Genomic DNA, 21629 nt, shown 5'->3' with positions numbered 1-21629 from the left:
ATTGATTATGCCTCTATCCAAACTTGAAATTTGTTGTTCAGGTGGTTAGTATAAAGTTGGCCAACAACACTCAGCAAATTTGTAAAATAGTACTTTACAGTACTGGATCACCCTTGGGATCTCAAATGTGACCCAGAGTTGGGAGTATTGCCACTGGCATGTGATTTAAATAGGGAAAAAAAGTGGTGACATAAATTTATTTATTTGCTTGTTTGATGAAGGCAATCTCATGCATGAGCAAAACAACAAGAACAAAAGGAATGGCAAAATAAAGTTGAGCTAATACAACAGCTCGGCAACTCTCAGCTAATACTTAATATTTTGCTTTTGTTCTGAAGATCCCTAGCAAAATAATTTATGACAGCAGTTTTGAAAAGTATTTTAGTACTTTTGAGAAGAAGCTCAACTGACTTCACGTGAAAAACATCACACAGCTGAATGTTTGCATGTGAAGTTGGAAGCCTAATACAAGGATACTGCAAAACAGCAGAATCCATAAATCAGGTAATTACAATCATTCCCGTGTAATTTTTTTCCCCACCTTGCATGCTGAGTCAACACTGAGACTGAATGGCACATTTTTGAAATAACTCCGTTCTGAACAAGATTCTAACTTGGGTTATTGTGCGCATTTTGTAAGAAGCTGTGCAACATTGAAATCTCAGCAGGGCATATGTTTTCACTAACCTTTCAAATAATAGGCTTAATAAATGCAAAGATGGCTCTAATCTACCCACTCTAGCAGAGTGGGCAGATTACAGAGTGTCAATTTTTTCTTCTTTTATACTTGAGGTTCGTTTTTTTTTCTTTTTACTATTATAAAATAGGGAGGCTTTTTCTGACATTAGACATAAAATGGAAATCTGTTTTTTCCCCTAAATATATGATTTGTACTTTGTACATATGAATGACATTTATTTGTTTATCTATCAGTTTGATTGCCTAGCCAGCTCAAAAACCTGACAAGCTCATTCTCTGTCTTTTACATCCACACAGGTACATCAGAGATATTTAAATCATTACTTAAATGACCATGCTCATAAGTATGCTAATGAAGAGTGTATCAGAAAACCCATTAAAATTTATGTTTTAAAAGTGTGGATGAATCTCTGAGATCTGGAAAAATATGGGCATTGGGTTCTTGCTTTGAAAAAATGCTGGCTGCTGTCATAGCCATTATCAATTTGATTGTACCCAATCTAACTGAATGACATTTGAGCCAATTTGAAACTATATTTAAAGTAAATCCTGCCTCACTATCCTCTCCATCTTTCATTCTGAAATTTGGCAGATTTCTGTGATTCGTTGTATCATCAGGCAAACTGTTCCATCCATTGATCTGAATCCTGATAACTTTCACAGTTCCATAAACTTCCCTAACATCTTAGACCAGGAGTCTCCAAACTTGGCAACTTTAAGGCTTGTGGACTTCAACTCCCAGAATTCCCCAGACAGACAGCATTTTTTCAAGTAAGAACCCAATGTTGTCTGGGGAATTCTGGAAGTTGACGTTCACAGGTCTGAAAGTTGCCAAATTTGGCCTAGACCAAACCATCATTCTTCTAGAAAGAAGAAGAAACATTAGGAAAGAGGAGGAGAACATCCCTACTAAGACCACCAAAAGAGCCATCCATTCGTTGTAATTAATCATCAGGCTGAAGCAGCATTCAGTCTGACAGCTTCATATGCCAAAGGCTGGCTATCTGATGCCAGCCCTCTAAACTGTCCAGCACTAAGAAGGATAAATTCCAATCATCTGCACATTAGCTGACTCACAGCTATTTGCCAGTTCTAAAATCAGAGTAAATGAAAGCTTTTTATTAAAATTAAAGCAATTTGCTTTGCCATCTGCCTCCTTTTTTAGTGAGATTCTATAAGACGTTATTGGAATAACTTTGAATGTCCATCTGCTGCTTGTAAAACTGCTAAGCATTCAAAAATTATCTTCCCCTTAGGGGATTACAAAAAAAGTCACTATCAAAATTAATATTCAGAAAGAGGATGTGGTAGCATCTACATAGGGATACCATCCCAAACTTCAGCAATCTCAATGCCAATTCTGAACATTGCTGGTTCAGAAAACAGCAAAGGGAGATAGCCCAATAGATGAGAACATTTTGAGATCCAAATGATTACACTTAGACTTGTCAAGTCTAGCAAGATGTTAAATAAATAAATAAATAAATAAACAAACAAACAAACAAACAAACAAACAAACAAACAAACAAACAAACAAACAAACATGCAAAATCCCACCTGGATAATAAAGAATATCCTATCCTGTCCTGTCCTGTCCTGTCCTGTCCTGTCCTGTTCTGTCCTGTCCTGTCCTGTCCTATCCTATCCTATCCTATCCTATCCTATCCTATCCTATCCTATCCTATCCTATTCTTGTTCATTTGTGATCTAGTTCCATTCCTAATACACTCCTAATTAGTCTTAAAGAGTAATTTGCAACCGCTATGAAGGAATTTCAGTAATAATTTTAACCATGGAACAAGAAAAATATATGTTTTGATGAATGTAAAGTACAATGTTTCATCCTACTCATTTAATATATAAACAATAATACAACACCAAACAAACAAAATATAAAACTGCTTATATAGTTTTAAAACCCTACATACATTATAGGAATTAAAATAGTCTTAAGTGTAACCACCAAAAGAATTAATAAGAAGTTCTCTATAATGTCCATTTAGTATTGTTACAAAATTAATTCACTTCTTAAACCTATCATTAAATCTAGAGCACAAGGAAATATATCATTTCATTTTGTCATTTTTAGAATATAAACACTTTTTCAAAAAAGATAATAGATTCAGAAGATTTTTTTTCTTCATCAGGAGGACAATTTGATTTCTATTTACAGGTAGTCCTCATTTATGACCACAACTGAGTCCAAAATTCATGTTGCTAAGTGGGACATTGATTAAGTAAGTTTTGCCCCATTCTATGACCTTTCTTGCCACAGTTGTTAAATGAATCACTGCAATTGTTATGTTAGTAACACAGTTGTTAAGTGAATCTAGCTTCCCCATTGAATTTGTTTGTCAGAAAGTTGCAAAAGGTGATCACAAAACCCTGGGACACTACAAACATCAAAAATGTGAAACAGTTACCAAGCATTTAAATTTTGATCATGTGACCATGATGGTGCAATGATCATAAGAGTGAAAAATGGTCATATGTCACTTTTCTCAGTGCCATTGTAACTTTGAACGATCACTAAATGAATGGTTATAAGTCAAGGACTACCTGTACTTAAGACTTTGAGTAGAGCCCAAGCTCTTCATAAACTGACAAATTCCATACTTTACAAATATAATTAAAACTCACATTAATATATTTGCTATTTTGTGACCCCAAAAATGTCTCAAGATTTCAGAAGTGTTACACATTTATTTTCTAAATAGGTTGAGAAAATGAAAGATTCAAAGAGATTCTCATTCAACAAAATTATACAGTAAATACTAAAATAAAAGCCCAACCATAAAGTTAAAAATCTAGATATTCCATTATGAGATAACCTCAATTTGTCCATACATTTGAAGATATTTGCCTACTATAAATATTTCTTGTTAATTCATATATCTTAAATATTTCTTGTCAATTCATCTATTTTGAATATTTTTTAGAGATTAAAATAAATTTCTTTCTTAAAATGCATATTTTGTAGTATTTGCTTTAATTATATTGGTCTTACACAGAGACTCAATGGAAACTTTGTACCATCAATTTATGTCTAGGTATATATTTAAACCAGGGGTGAAATGCTCCCAGTTCTGACTGGATCGCCCAATCCGGTAGCAATGGCAGCGGGTGGCTCAGAGAACCAGTAGCAAAAATCCCTGCCCCCCCATCATGCCCAGCTGAGCCACACGATCATCAGAGGCTTTTTTTTTTTTTTACTTTTAAAAGCATTTTTTCTACAATCTCTTCTGACGAAAAAATGCTTTTAAAAGTAAAAAAAAAAAAAAAAGCCTCTGATGATCGTGCAGCTCAGCTGGGATCGTCAGACCCTTTTTAAAGCATTTTTTTCTGCAACCTCTTGGCCAAAGAGGTGGTAAAAAAATGCTTTGAAAAGTCTCTGACGATCCCAGCTGAGTTGCCTGATCATCAGAGAGGCTTTTCAAAGCATTTTTTAAAAAGCTTCTCTGACGATCAGGCAACTCAGCTGGGATCGTCAGAGAGACTTTTTAAAAAAGCCTCTCTAATGATCCCAGCTGAGTTGTTTGATTGTCAGAGAGGCTTTTCAAAGCATTGGAAAAAATGCTTTGAAAAGTTAAAAAAAAAAAAAGTTGACCACGCTCACCCAGACACATTACACACACACTCCACCAAGCCACGCCCACAGAACCGGTAATAACAAATTTGACATTTCACCCCTGATTTAAACATATTTAACATACTGAAATATATTTTTAAAATAGATAAATACAATTTATACATCCCAATTTATAACTTATTTCATTTTCATTTCATTTCATTTTATTAAATTTGTATACCGCCCTACTCCCGAAGGACTCAGGGCAGTGAACAGCCATAAAATAAAACATATAGATACAAAATTTAAAATAGAGATAAAACTAATTAAATAAATTTGGCTGAGACATTTTAAAAACCCAATAAATTAAAACCAAATTTAAAATTCCATTTAAAAAGGAAAAGTTTAGGTCAGGCCAGCTTGATGGAATAAAAACGTCTTAAGCGCGCGACGGAAGGTACGCAGATCCTCTGTATCTCCGGGGGGAGCTCGTTCCAGATTGTAGGTGCCCCCACAGAGAAGGCTCTCCCCCTGGGGGCCGCCAGTCGACATTGTTTGGCCGACGGCACCCGGAGGAGCCCCTCTCTATGGGAGCGTACTGGTCAGTGGGAGGCTATTGGTGGCAGCAGGCGGTCCCATAAATAGCCAGGTCCTAAGCCATGGAGCGCTCTGAAGGTGATAACCAAGACCTTGAAGCGCACCCGGAAGACCACCGGGAGCCAGTGCAGCTCGCGCAGGAGAGGTGTTACATGGGAGCGCCACGTCGCTCCCATCACCACCCGCGCAGCCACACTCTGCGCCAGTTGGAGCCTCCGAGTGCTCCTCAAGGGGAGCCCCATGTAGAGAGCGTTACAATAGTCCAGACGGGAGGTGACGAGGGCATGAGTGACCGTGCGTAACGAGTCCCGATCCAGAAAGGGACGCAACTGGCGAATCAGGCGGACCTGATGAAAAATCCTCCCGGTCACGGCCGTCAAGTGCTTTTCTAAAGACAGCCGTGAATCCAGGAGGACACCCAAGTTGCGAACCCTCTCCGTGGGGGCCAATGCTTCGCCCCCAATAGTCAGCGATGGCACCAGCTGACTTATGCAACCTATATATATTGTAGATTCCAAAGACAGCAAACAGCCTACCATAATAACTAGAATGTGGTTTGTTACTTCTTGGTTTATCCAGTGAATTTCATTAATGATTGCCATATGAATCAATTTGATACCAGAAGCATGTCCTACTGATTATTATGGGGGCTTGTGCATGTGCATGACATTTTGCACTTTAAAAAACAATTAGTTTCTACATAGTGTCTTTAATTATTCAAAATTTTATATATGAATAGATTGGGTGACTTGGATTTGATTCCAATTAAAATTAGAATTGCCCTAACTTATCCTGAATCCAATACTATTCCTACAAAATTATTATTCATCCTCTTAGTTAGGTTTCTGTTTCCTGATGTATAAAATGAAAGCTGAAGATAATAAAGCTGCATAATACTTCTGAAGCAGAGGTGGGTTTCAGCAGGTTTTGACCAGTTCTGGAGAACCGGTAGTGGAAATTTTGAGTAGTTCAGAGAACCGGTAGTAAAAATTCTGACTGGCCCCACCCCATCTATTCTCTGCCTCCCAAGTCCAGCTGATCGGGAGGAAATGGGGATTTTGCAATAACCTTCCCTTGCCATGCCCACCAAGCCACATCCACAGATCCGGTAGTAAAAAAATTTGAAACCACCACTGTTCTGAAGCCTATTTTTATTTAACTCTCTAGCCCTCTCAGAGAACATATAATTGTTCAAATACCCTCAAACATAATAAAGGAAACTAAGTGTAATATATATGAGATGACACATATTATTTTTGTTTATCAAGATTTTTTAGTTCCCTTTTTCTCTTCTGTTAAATTAGATGCTAAACACTTTCTGGTATATTTTTATAAAATATGACACTCACAAATATATCTCCATAAAGTAAAATGACCAAATTTTGGTTCCATTGCTTTAAAAAAAAAGGGGGGGGCTGGAAATGAGAATCCTTTCTCACCCAGTTCCAACCCCAAATACAAACATAAAGAGAAAAAAAGCAAGGTGAAAAATATCAACATAAAATGTTCTCTTGCACCTTTCCTATGAGTTTTTAAAAGTTGCCCACCCATATTCTAGGATAAATGGTACTTCCTTGAGAAAACCATTAAAAAGTCACAAATTAGTATAGTCTTTGATACCTGTGCTCTTGCACAGCTGAAAAGAAGAATAGGCTGCATTTTGTATGTTTTGTTTTTTTCCAATAGCATAAGGTGTCAAAGAGATCTAACAGGCCTGGAATATAGCTTATATATTCTGACAGTATTTTCCTCCTGTAGACCTATTTTCAACAGATCCTCCTATATCTTTGAGAGTTCTGAAATTGGTTCATTCTTTTAAACATTGCAAGACAAATCAATATAGAAAGTTTTCTCTGGTAGACTCGAATGAATCTTGAAAACAGCTACTCTACTAGGATAGTGGCAAAGGCATGATGGATGGATGGATGGATGGATGGATGGATGGATGGATGGATGGAGGGAGGGATGGATGGATAGGTAGGTAGGTAGTGGGATGGATATTCTCTCTCTATTAAAACACATTGAAATAAATTGATCGATGTTCTACCCATTTTCAGATCAGCTTCGTTTATTAGAATTATAGCCAGGAAATTGTGTACCATTAGTTCCATTTATCTTTCACACTGGAAACCAGCTTGGGTGAATTTCATCCAGCCTTCTGGGTCAGTCTTTGCAAGCAGTCTGAAGCAGTGGTGAAATTCAATTTTTTTTTACTACCGGTTCTGTGGGCGTGGCTTGGTACACATGGTGTGGCTTGGTGGGTGTGGCAGGGGAAGGATACGGATCTCTATTTCCACCCCATTCCAAGGGAAGGATACTGTAAAATCTCCATTCCTTCCCCACTGCTGAGGGAAGGATATTGCAAAATCTCCATTCCCACCCCATTCTGGGACCAGCCAGAGGTGGTATTTGCCAGTTCTCTGAACTACTCAAAATTTCCGCTACCAGTTCTCCAGAATCTGTCAAAACCTGCTGGATTTCACTCCTGGTCTGAAGACTTTCAGAATGTTCTCCTAAATGTTTTCCTAAAGATGTTCCCCTCGAACCAGAACATCTTTTGTGGTAGTCATGGCTTAATGTACACCAACCTTGATAATTATATGTTGTAAGGGTTGGTCATAATCATATTGTTTTTCCTCAGCTAGTATAACCCTCAAAGTGATGCTTCTAATGTAGAGTTGCACAAATATGCATGAACTAGCATGAACTGCACTCTTTAGGTACTGGCTTAACAGACATTTCTGTGACTATACTTGCTAGAAAAGGGCAGCTGTAATTATGAAAATAATTATTTACTCTTCCCAATGCTCCACACAGATATGCTTTGAAGCCTTTCCTTTCTCTTTCCTGTCATTCTGTTAGTCAGTTATATTTAAATATACATTCTCTGACTTAGATGTTGCTTATGACTGCTTTCTTCCTCTTGTTCTATGCTTCTTATCTCAACATTTTCACTATGTTTGGAGACAGTGGCTTGTACTTTTATCAGCCCCCACTTCAGTTGTAATTAGCATAACTGAGAACCAGTTTATTAATAAACTAAATTTTCTGGGTCACACCAGCAAGCTTCTCATCTTCTTCTCATCTTAAAAATCATTAAAGTTTTTCAAACAGATATTGGATCAAACTCAGATGCTTTAATATACCAAATATTGTAAATGTTGACTATTAACAATTAGTTTAACATTTTTATATTCTTTGTGATGTTATATATAACGTTTTTTATCCAAATGTATGAATTGGACTTTTATTAGATGGTTGGTTGTTGTAAAACAGCTGGGTGGAAAAACGATACTGAGACCTCAAACTATTAGAGTTTGAGCCATTTGCCTTACTTTGAAGCCACAGAGTCTCAACAGCTGGTCCAAAGTTCAAAAGTGTCACTACTCTTTCTATCTAGTTTCTTCAAAGGGCAGCTAATGCTTCCATACAGTGTCATAAGCAAACCATTATCTACATGTTTCTGATCTTTGGCACCATTTCTACCGACCTTCCAGATGTCTCTTAAAATGTGATTATGTCAGTAGGCTTGGGGATCTAACGAAAATGAAGAACTGAGAGACAATCACACTGTACATAATACTAAGATGCTCTCTTTTAATCTTTTTAACTATAATAATGTTATACAATTATTTTTGGTAATAGTTTTCATTATGATATAATTTTTAATGTTTGTTTTTTTATTGTACACCATTCAGTGTACACCATATGTGAGATGGGCAGCTATATAAATGGAATTAATCCAAAAAATGTCCCAGCATCAGAATATCTTTCCCAAGGTCTCCACTACTACTCTACTGAGTGATAGTCTACGAAATATTTCTTTACTGTGGTTCCTTTTCTGTTAATAATTGACCTAAAAGGTAAATACTATCCATGTAGTTCTGTTCATTTAAAATTGCCTATGATCATGAAACCTATCAACTTCCACTTCTTTTGCATGAGTGGCTGGAATATAATCTTGAATATTTGTAATAGTATGTCAAGGTGTTATTAGTTCACCTTTCATTGAATATTACTGATGCCTGTTGTGAGTGCCTGTTTGCTTGAGCAGTTGGGATGGTCTTCATATCTTGGGTGACCATACTGGAGCATATACTCTTAATAGAGTATCCCTTATCTCACCCAGGATGTCAGATCCATGTATCTGCCATTCTTCGGAGGAAGGGGAGAGGGATTTCGTCCTTGATACAATTACTTTCTATTTTCCTTTCTATATATTCTATATCCTGTCTTGCATTCTTGTGTAACCTCTCACCTGATTTATAACCGTTACCTGGCACCTTAGCTGCCTGGCAATTTCCTACCTCTTTGGAAATGTAAGGGGAGCGTGGGCCATGTGGACTGCATGCCAGAAGATGGTCCTGAGAAAGTCCTCTTATTTCTTTCTCAGAGCACCCTGTACAATAACATCTTCACACCTGCGGACTGGCTGAATCCACATCTGACTGTTGGGAGTGGTTCCTAATTTCCTTTATCCTAGTTTTATGGCCTGAGAGACCTCAGAGCCTGCTTTGAATCTGCCTTGCTATCACCCCTTTTCAATAAAACGTTTCTTTTGAAATTTCAAGTTTGAAAAGTTTTTTACTTTCTTGAGTAAGGGGGAGAGGCTGGGCCTCATACAGGATCAACACCACCATAATCATCATGATGAGCCAACATGACAGAATATTATAGTGCAGAAATTAAGGTATTCCACTTGTATCTGGTATCTTTCTGATACAGGTGTCTTTCCGACTTAGAACTTGTATCCTTATTCCAGTGTCTTCCTGACCTACTATCTGATTTGGGGCCTCTCTTTGTCTCTATATGAGCATTTTGTGGGGCTGAAATGTGTGCAGGGCTAATAATTGAAATTTATTATGGAAGGCTGTACATTGCCATTAACATTTTACAGGTAATTCACAGATAAAAGAAATAATCAGGATAAAATTAGGGATAGGGTGCTCAGCTGGAGAAGATAATTAAGTAATCAAGGTTTAATTGGAAAAATGGAAACAGCAAGCATACCGGTATAAATACGACTCTATTTCATTGATATATATAAAGTAGAAAATATACATACGCACACATTCTTTATTGTTTTAGTAAAACCTAGACAGGCAGTATCGTTAAAAGAGGAATGAAACTTTTTCTGTTGCTTTTTGAATGAATGAACAAGAGAATAAATAAAAGATAATTGAAACAAAAGGAATTGAAACAGTTGGAGTGCATCATTTCCACAGAGCTAGTTTTGAATTTCTTTGCTCTTTTCTCGCTAATGAAAAGACTGTGTCCTAAAGGGAGAAAACTAACTACTGTGAGCGAAGCTCTGTGCTGAAAATACATAAAACATTCTCTTTACTGTAGTTTCTCTAATGAAGATCACAGTGACACATACACAGGCTTTTCCCGACTTATAATAATTTGTCTCTGTTAGGCTAACCTGCTTTAAAAAAAGTAAGTTTTGTTTACTCACTGCAATTAAATTTATACCTGCATTTTAACTATTGCTGTTAAAACAATGTTTATGAAAATTTATTTCCCCAAAAATATATTGGTGCATTTTGATTACGTTTGTGGGTTTTTTCCATAATTGCCTCTGGGAAGTAGTTTTGGTTTGCTATTGCTTCTGAAAAGACTTCTTACATTACATAGTATTGTGAAATGAAGAAGAACGGTGCCCATTATCTGTATGTGTATTTGCAAATAATGTGGGTCCCTTAGATGTATTTAATATGAATCATTGTATGTTTTAAGATTCAGAATTAAATTATGTTTATATACTGAAAATCAGGAAACATATTTTTTTAAAATCAGAGATATTAATAAAAATCAAGAGTCAGGAGCCTTTCACTGATTTTTGTTGCTATTTTCATTTTGAGTGTATAGGTGTAGAAATAAAAGAATATTCTTTAATAGCTAAGTCCAACATTTGTTTTTAGTGGGCTTGACTCAGATCTGATAAGGAACAGCATAAAGCTAAATTAAAGCAGGCTTGGGTTTTGGTTTTGGTAAGTAAATTTTGTATCTCTGTGCTAGCCGCTTGCTAAAATCTTCAGAGGTTTTACTGTAATGCTTTCCTTTTTTAAAAAAAAAAAGTATCTTATTCATATCTGTTTTTAAATTTTTATTCATATCTGTTCTGATGCTATCTTTAATGCAAAGTCAGCTACAGGGATATCTAATAATTCCTTTTGCATAGTTAGATTAGATCAATTTCAATTTGTGATATCCAAGGACATGGATAGGCATCTTGGAATGCTAGCCTTAAACTCTCTTCCCATCAGCTTTGCTATGCATATGTACTGTATATATGTATATGTAATTCTACTGCCAGGTTTTCTAAACATATACAAATAATAAATTGTTCTGAACTGAATTGACTTCTCCACCATCTTCTCACTATCTCTAATCAGGGTAAACCTTCAGGAAGTTTGAGATTTAACTCTTAACCCTCAAACTGCCACTTCTGAATTAATTGCAGTGGTGACCACCATTGTTCTTCTTAACCCTGAACTACCCACCCGGTTGATAGTACCAGCAGGCCCATTTGCAAGGGTGAAATCCAACAGGTTCTGACAGGTTCTGGAGAACCGATAGCAGAAATTTTGAGTAGTTTAGAGAACTGGCAAATACCACCTCTGGCTGGCCCTAGAGTGGGGAGGGAATGGAGATTTTGCAGTATCCTTCCCCTGCCATGCCCACCAAGCCACACCCACCAAGCCACACCACACCACACCCACCAAGCCACGCCCACAGAACCGGTAGTAAAGAAAATTGGATTTCACCACTGCCCATTTGGTCTTAGCCAACAATCACATTGTTCTCCAAGCACGGAAGTAACTTCAAGGCAGTTATATTAGTGAAGTAAAGATAGAATCTCAATCAGCATGGTTGAATTCTTTCATCCTAAAAACTTACTTTTTCTCAACTCTTTCCTTTGGACCATTACACATTCTCTAATGCAAGTCCTTTCACCATGCATTTTCAGCTGTCATCTCAAGTTCATACTCACATTCCATTTTCTTCTCTCTAATTTCACTAACACTCTGACTGTTATAATTCCTTCTAACAATCTCAACATCACACCCAGCAATATCATTTTGACCTAATTCTCAAGGCAAGATTAGACAATTGTCATAATATTATAAAATAGGAGGTATAATAACAGTATGTGTAGGAAATAATTCAAAACCTTCGACTCACATCAAAGGGAAATTCATTACATTGGCATTGTATTCAGCATTTGGTGATATTAACATTTTATTTTATTAACATACTGTTCTGATATTAAATATTTATTCTGTACAATTGGAATCAGTAATTCATGGAAATCTGTCTAATTTGTATAATTCAAGAGAAAGCAATACTATTTTCTGAACAAACTAAGAAGATTTGGTCCTGGTAGGTATTTGGATGGAAGACTATCAAAAACTCCTATGCCTATAGTTTAGAGTTGAATTTATTTTTTTAAAAAAAATATTTCCATTTACCCATTTTCTGGCAAATCGATTCAAATTGTTGAAAACAAAATTACAGATCCTATGTGATCATAAGGAGGTCTTTAACATTATTTTATGAGACACAACCATACTAAAATGCTTTTATTTCCTAATTATTTCTTTTAAAAAGTAATCAAATATAATTTACTTAGCAAGCACAAATCAAGGAATCATATAACATTTATATTCCTTCTGGGATGAGCTAAACAATTCAACTAGTTTATGAAATCCAAAAATAGAACTCAAAATATGGACATATTCTTTTGTCTAGTGTTCAAAATTCTAGTGTTCAAAAGCATAAAAACAAAACAAAAACACCACCCCATTTTATACAAGTTTTTGATAATGATTTATGAACTGAAAACATCACTTAGATATTCGTATTACCTATTACAATATCAATAACTTCTGTCAAAATGCATTCATCACCTGTCCTCTTGTTAGGTGAACATATATCCTGAACATATTCTATAGTCCTTGGCAATAAGGAAAATGCTAATAATATCTTGGCAAATGAGTTTATAAAAAAGAAATTTCCTGCAGAATAAAATATTTGAAAAATACTGTTCTCCCATGAACTAAACCCAAGTGATCTGGACCTTTAAACTTTAAACTATATTATAGAATTATATAGAGCCTACCACCCAGTGGTGAGATTCAGCCAGTTCGCACCACTTCGGGAGAACCGGTTGTTAATTTTCTGAGCAGTTTGGCAAACTGGTTGTTGGAAGAAATCATTAGGGCAGAGAACTGATTGTTAAATTACTTGAATCCCACCACTGCTACTACCCCATGAAACCTGTTAAATTATTATTTTAAATTTCCTTTTGTCCAGTCTTTTACAGTAGAGATTGAAATAACAATAACATGAAATAACAATTTCCATCTCAATGAACCAATCTGAAATCATACAAATATGTCCACACAGAGACACACTGACAGTATGTTTTTTCTTAAAGTAAAATGGATAGTATATAAATCATTCTTAAGCAGTGTATTGAAGATGTAGAAAGATTCAAGCAATTAGATATACATAGGATATTCTGAAGTATAATTAGACTCGTTCTAGGTTGAATTCAAATCTTGGCAGGATTTAAAAATTGCAAATGCTAAAGAACAATAGTAACTGTCACTGTAATTGTTGTAACTGTGAAAAGTAAAATGAGCCACTAATACACAGAAAATGAATGATAAAGGGAATTGGGATGTGCAAGTGAGATTAGATTTTAGTGTGAAAAATATTGCAGAAGCATAAAACACAGAGCGAGAGAGAGAAATCAAAATATCTACACATGGCTTGCAACATTGTCAAGATTTAAAACAAGGGTGTTAAACTTGATTACATTGAGGGACGCATCAGGGTTGTGTTTGACCTCAGGGGCGGGGGGTGGGGGGAGCGTGGCCAGTTCAACATCACTCAATGAGGCTCCTTTTTCAGCTGTGACAGCCTCCTGCAGCCCTCTGCCAGTGAAAATGGAGCCCAGGCAAGCCACACGCTGCCTCCTCAAGCTCCATTTTCACTGGCAGACAATTGCAGGACGTCATGCGGCCCTCCCAAGCTCTATTTTCATTGGCAGAGGCACCGCGGGACAGTCCTTTGCTGTTTTCAGGGTGGGCCCACAGGCCAGATCTAAACACCATGCAGGCTGGATCCAGCCCATGGACCTTGAGTTTGATATCTCTGATTTAAAATATGATTCGTCTGATCTGAATACAGTTGCCAATTCATTCATGTAGAAGGAGAGAAAGGCTGTGTTTCTCTGTATTTTCCCCTTATAAATACATATTGATACTCAATTCTGAAATGGCAAGCAGGAATGGAGCATTAAAGGAATTGTGACTCTTTAAGAATTGCTGCCTTGCCATTCCTACCGGTATGTTGGTTTGGGAGATGCAAATTAGGCAGGTAAAGCCATGAGTTAGTCCTGACTTGAGACTCCTGTTGAATTTCTGTAAGGAAAGTTAAACTTTTTAGAACTCCCACTAATTGTAGTTTCATAACTTTGGATCCTCATTGAGCAGGAAAATGCTTTTAACCAGGAGCAACATGTCACCGGCAAACAACAGAAGGTTCTGCATTTTAATTAACAGTGTGATCTTTCCTCTCCGCCTTTCTTCACACATTTTATGTGCTTCTGTGCTTTTCCTTGTGATTAAAAGAAGAAAAAAAAAGCTGAGTTTTACAACTGGAGTTTCTTACTTCCCATTTCATTTTCATTATCTATGCCTTACTCATGAGTCTGGTTTTTTTTTTGTTTTGTTTTGCTTCTTTCTACAGTGAGGTCCTTCTAGTCAGCAGGAAAAGTAAAGCTGCTTTAGCCTTCCTTAACAGTTAATATATATGTGCTTATTGTTGAAAGAGACAGTTTTCAGTGCTGAAAATCTAAAAGGAGAGAAACATCTAACCATATGTGTTCTTTTTTTTTCTTTCTTTTTTTTTTTTTTGAGTTCTGCAGGCAGCACAATTGTACAAAAGTAAAAGTGCTCCAGGGTCCAAATATTGCAGCTAGTACTGTAAATACATATATTTAAACTCTCAATGAGATTAGAGATAATTTTTATTAAAGTTAGGTAAAGGTAAAGGCTCCACTTGCACATATGTGCTAGTCGTTCCCAACTAGGGGGCGGTGCTCATCTCCATTTCAAAGCTGAAGAGCCAGCCCTGTCAGAAGACCTCTCTGTGGTCATGTGGCCAGCATGATTAAATGCCAGAGGTGCATGGAACGCTGTTACCTTCCCACCAAAAGTGGTCCCTATTTTTCTACTTGCATTTTTTACGTGCTTTCAAACTGCTAGGTTGGCAGAAGCTGGGACAAGTAACGAGAGCTCACTCCGGCACTAGGATTTGAACCTTTGAATCAACAAGCTCAGCATCTTAGCCACTGAACCACCATGTCCCCTGTATTAAAGTTATTAAAGTTACTAACACAATTAAACTCTGCACTTCCTGGCTGTAAGAAAGAAGAATGGCTTGCTCCTGTTTCTCTCTTTAACAAAAGTCACTCCTTTTTCCAAAATGTGCCCCATGTCTCTTATTTTCCTAACTCTGCCTGAAAGACAAGCAAGAACTTTTTAATCTCTAAGATGTTTTAGTCTTTTTGACAATCTGACCTCATCCTCACTTTATTTTTGGGTGTATCTGATATCCATGCCATGTTTCTTTCTAATAGATTTCTTTGCTTATTGAAGTCAGTAGCTCAGCAACTGAGTGTGTGAAGAAACATCAAAAATTGAAATAACATTATATTGCTGCCTTGGACTGTAAAAAAAAAAAATGCTCTGTCTGTCCTATCATTTCAGATACCTAATGGTCCTGTGTGGATCCTAGAGCAATTCTGTCCATTTTTGTTCTTTTTAAAAATATCTTATAGAATAATGATGATTCTTTACAACAGGGGTGTCAAACTTGAGATGACATGTTGTCATCTTGTGATGTATCACAACTTTTTTCCCTTTGCTAAAATGAGGGTGGGCATGGGCAGCACATGACGCATCCAGCCCATGGGCTGCACATTTGACACCCCTGCTTTACAACATGCTAAAAACTGTAAAAACATTAATTTTATGTGAAATTAATCTTCCTAAATAGGAGACTCTAGAAAAAGTGCAGAGAAGAGCAACAAGAATGCTTAGGGGACTAGAGGCTAAAACATATGAGAACTGGGTGTGTCTGATTTAATGAAAAGAAGGACTAGGGGTGATATGATAGCAATGTTCTAATATTGAATAGGTCAACCTATTCTCCAAAGCTCCTGAAGATAAGACAAGAAAAAATTGATGAAAACTAATCAAGGAGAGATCCAACTTATAACTAAGAAGAAATTTCCTGACAGAACAATTAATCAGTGAAGCAACTTGATTCAGAAGTTGTGAGTGCTCCAACACTGAAAGTTTTTAAGAAGAGTTTTTAAGATCTGTCCAGAATGGTATAGATTTTCCTGCCTGAGCAGGGGGTTGGAGTAGGAGACCTCCAATGTCCCTTCCAACTTCCTTCCGATAACATAACAATGTGATGAAGCTTTCTTTAACCAAGTTACCTTAGCTTAACAGTTTCATTGATTATGTCTTATGAAGTCACTGATAGCTCCTAGTGACTACACAGATAGATTTTCTCCATGATGATCTATTCCTAATCTGTTCTTTCAGCTCTTCTAATAGTGCATTCATTGCCACTAAGTCCATTCACTTTGTTGCTGGTTCATGTTCTTCTTCAATTATCTTCCACCTTTCCCAGCCTTAGCACCTGAGATAGGTCTTCACATAACGTGTTAATGCCTTAACTGAGAACTCTGGGTTAATTTGTTTTGTCTCTTAGTTTCTTTTCATGGCTGTCCATTATATTCTCAAGAAACTTGAGTTCAAAAACACTTTTCCTATCCTGCTTTTTCAAAGTCCAATTTTCACTTTCATAGGTGGTCACATAGAATGCCATGGCTTGTATGATTTTTATCTCGGTAGATATGAAAACATCATGGCATTTTAATACTTTTCCAAGGTCTTCATGGCTGGTCTACCAAGTGTTGGTTTACAGCCTATTTCTTGGCCTTTGCTTAAAAGATTTATTCAATTGAATTCTATTTTATTGTGGTTGAAGACCAAAGGTATTTCACTGGACTATGTGCTTACAATGAGGTTTGCACTGTAACATTATTTGGTTGCTTAACTTTACTTGGGTAAATAAAAAAAGGTTCCAAATAGTAAATAATTCCTTTATAATCCCATTTTCCTTCCTTTCGCCTTCAACTCTATTTATTGAGTTGTAGTAGCCAACATTACTCAAGCAGCAGGACAAAACCACAGAAATAAAAAAGAAAGACACTGTAGCCTGTTACTTTCCATCCCCTTACACCTGGGTTGATGCTACAAAAATATATGCACAATGCATGATTCTGTATGTGCCTAAGTGCTTATACATACATTTGTAATATTTAAAAAAATTAAATACTTAAAATGCATTATTTATATACAAAAATATACTTGCATAGATAATCCATTAGGAGTTTCTCATTTATTTCATAAACCTTCAATTACTGCACCTTGGTTTAAGAAACTTCAGATGCTATAGACAATATCTGTTTAACATTCAATTTTTTAAAAATCTTATTCACCATTTTCTGTATATGTAAAATGGCAGCACTCAAACATAAAATCTAATTTTCCATTCAACAGATATTCAAAATTAATAAATTCCTTTTTCCCCTATCAGTAAATCAAGAATTTACCAGTTCAAAGGTTGAAGCTAAAGGAAATAAAACTCTCTTTCTATTGTGTTGCTTTACAACTAGTATGATCTCCCACCATTTTCTTTTTAAAATTATATTGATAGTATTTTAATTTTCCAATATTTGTTATATTAAAATAACAAATTATAACAATGCTTGAATTAATTTCTTTTACCGCGCTATTCTTTTAGTCCTGGAAAACAGAAACATATATAATAAAGGTACTCCTTACAGACTATTGGGTATTTTTTTCCATTTTGAAAAAATCTTTCAGCCAGGATGAATAACTAAATGGACTTTGTCACCAGATCATAGATACTAATTTTACTGAGACGCCCTCCAAACCAACCTAGTAAGACTTAATGTGCGATCAAAAACTTGTCCATTAAATACCAACAATTAGAAAGGATCCAAACAATTGTTTTGTTTTCTAAAGCTATAAGATTATAGTGAATCATTGATCATTTGCAATAACCCCAAAGTTACATAGATCTTATATAAATTGATTTGGGAGAGGGGTCAAAATCAAGCTATAGCTTTATTATGGTTTTTGTAAGGGACACTATACACTATGTGTGTGTGTATATGTATGTATACTCACATATACATATACATATACATATACATATACATATACATATACATATACAAATACATATTTACATAGACACACACACACATCAAATTGCACTTAGCTACCTACAATTCAGCCATTTGGCACTGGAAAATTAGCTCTGACATGTTGTAATAGGCTGTCAAATGAACCCAAATCACAATCATCTGTAAAGAAGAGAATACATAGGATTCAAAGATAACCAGAAAACTAAAATGACAGGCGGCACTTGTTAGCTTGTACTTTACAAGGATAGACTATAAAACAGTTCATCCAGAAAAGAGTAGTAGGGAAATATACAGTAAAAACACAAGGAAACCTCCTGAAGTATGAGATTAACACTGCTGATCATTGAGAATATTTTCCAAAAGCAACACCTGCTCCTATTTATATGTTAATTCAGGGGCACTTTTAAATTTGGCATAGGAAGAAAAAGGCCCTTCTCCAACACATGTTTTGGACTCAAAGGAAATCTGAGCAGGTGTTTCTCATGGATTTGGAGTACTCAAGTTAAAGCTCTTTTTAGCATATCTTTAAAGAAGCTCCTTTAATATTTACCTAAGGACCTCAACAAAGAAAGGTTTTCCTTCCCCTTTCTTCTTAGTGAAGAGCCCAAAGGAGTCTGGCAAATCAAGAAATCAACAATCACTATGTAGACCCACTCTGATGAGAGGGATGCCTCTAGCAAAGATTATCTGATTAATTTGGGATATAGAGGTGGACAGAAGAAAGCTGCTAGGGAAACAAGACAGCAACAGCATACACTTAGAATAAGTAGACACAAGGGGTCCAGCTGCAAGCTACCATCAAACCAAGAGATCAGGTAAGTGAAGGTAAATGAAGGAACTAAGAAAGAAGATTTCAGCAAAAGAAGAAAACAGAATATGGTCATGAACTGGCATGGAGAGAAATGCCACAGTGCCCGGTAAACATAGTCACAGAAAAAGAGCTGGATAGCTTGAGAGAGAGAGAGAGAAGGGGGGGGAGGGAGAGGGAGGGAGGGAGGGAGGGAGAAAGAGAGAGAGAAAGAGAGAGAGAGAGATGATAGATGATAGATGATAGGTAGATATAGATAGATGATAATGATAGATGAGACAGAGAGAGAGAGGTAAGTAGTAGGAAGGTAGAAGGTCTACAGATGGAGACAGCATAATTAAAACTGAGATTTATTGTATATATATGTAACAATAACAGACTTGGAAGGGACTTTGGAAGTCATTTAGTCCAATCCCCTGCTGACGCAGGAGACCTGTACTAGGGATTCAAACTGCTGAACTGCTGACCTTTCTGATTGACAAACTCAGCGTCTTAGCCACTGAGCCACCTAGTCAGTCACCTTGTCATGATTCAGTTCCACTTTCCAGCTAATGATTTCTAGACGTTCCCCCAATAAAAGTTAAGGATATATGAATATTATAAAATCATGTAAAACTTTAATCAAAGTGAAAACAACTACAAAATAAATCCAAAGATTCACAAAATAAATCCAAAGATTCCCAAATAGAATTTTTTTTAGAGCTTTATGAAATTTCAGAGAATAAGAAATCTTGAAATAAGATGACTTACATGTATACACACACACATGCATTCAAATGCAAACGTTTAAACACCTATATTCAAATTTCCCATACAATTAAATTCTTCTACAGAAGTAAGATAATTATTTGGGGGGGAGGGGAACTGTTGCTGAGATCAATAATAAATAAAGAAAAGAACTAATGAAAGGCACACTTCTGGATATATACAGAAGTTGTTGTCATGCCATGAGTACAGTGAACCAAAAGGTTCTGGAAAAAAATTGACATTTTTTCAGAATGTTTTCATGTTCCATTTACCTCCACCCTCTGAATGTGACCTCTGCCCATGTTTTCCAATTTAAAAGTTGTGTTTTCTAGCTAGTATCATCTTAAATGTGATGTCCAGTTTGCCTGCTGTGGTTTATTTTGTTCTAGATAAGCACATTCCTTTTGATTGGCAATCCAAAGGAAGAAATGCCTATTTACTGTATCGTCTCAATTTCTCTTCAAGATGGCTCTTGAAATTAATGGAGCTAGCTGAACTGGTGAAATTGATTGTATTGCTTAGAGACAACAATCTGACTAAATCTGTTGTGACTTGGAAACTGCTGTTAGATGTCTTACAAGATAAGGAGAAAAATCAGTTTATGGCTTTGGGATTTGAGAATTAGATTGGATTTGACTAAAAAATATTGTGGTTTTTTAAACTATATGTTTATTCATATTTGAAAATGTATTATGTATTAGATTAAAATTAAGAGAGAATACTTTGAATATTCTTAGGATGTCATTAGTATTTGAAGACATTTTAAATATTAATTGTTCGTCTAAACTTAGAAAGACATATTGTATTATTATCTCTCTACTGGAAAATGTTAAAGATCACTATTGCTCTATATTTGTTTTATGTATTTTTGTCACTTTTTAACATATCCTGTGTTTTACTCAGCCTGTATGTTAATATGTATTGTAATGTTTATTTGTTTTTTAGTTAATGAAGTTTTGAACTTTTATTTAACTTTTGAAAATTAATAAAGATAAATTAATAAAATCTTTAACAAAATATTTTTTAATTAGTATAGTGATTGTAACTCTTGCTTGACATGCAAAATAACCCAAGAATTATCCAGTAATATGTCTGATAGAACAGAATATTTGTAGGTCAAGATTGCACTGTAGGATCCTTGATGGTGTCTGAGTTAGATTGTTTTCTTCTAGATGTTTCCTTACCAAAGTAGGTAACATCATCAATACTAGAAGGTGTGGAGTTTGCCTTCATTTTATATACTATGGCTTGCCCTGTCAGTGTGGGTGGGAGTGATCTTGGTAGGTTTTTTGATTGGGCTATTGTTTACAGTTACCTAGTTTGCCAGTTCTTTGATTGAGGCATTTTTTGCTTTTTGATTGTTCATCTAATGTCATCCGAGTGTTGATTGCTGGTGAGGAGGTATTTTGGTCTTTTTGTTTCTTTTTTGGCCTTTTGATTGTCTCTTTTGAATGATATGTAGATGTTTTTTATGTCTATGTGCCTGTTGATGGCCCTTTTGTTATAATGGGATAACGAAAAACCCGCAGAAATAAAGGAATTGGCAACTGCATTTAAAGAATGGAAAATTGGAGGGGGTAGTAATGGAAATATTGTACAATCTTTTCAACTTGCGACAAAGCATCTCATTCAGAGCAGGTTATTCTTAAGTCTAACTTAGAGTTAGAGTGAATGAGTAAAGGACAGACGTGGCTTATGAATGCAGTGTGGATATATTCTCTATTTTCACTTACAAGTATAATGGCTAAAATGAATTCCATAAATTTCTTAAGCTGCAGCAGTTTATAGTCCTTTGGAAATATAACAATATACCTGACTCTTAGTGAAAAATTATTCAGTGACTCTCCCAATTTCTGTAGAAACTTTCAGTCAAAAGAATTGAT

Source organism: Pituophis catenifer, unplaced genomic scaffold (genome assembly GCF_029215685.1).
Source record: "Pituophis catenifer annectens isolate HBS135680 unplaced genomic scaffold, rPitCat1.0.hap2 SCAF_3, whole genome shotgun sequence".
NCBI lineage: Eukaryota > Metazoa > Chordata > Lepidosauria > Squamata > Colubridae > Pituophis > Pituophis catenifer.
Note: the sequence above shows the minus strand (reverse complement) of the source record.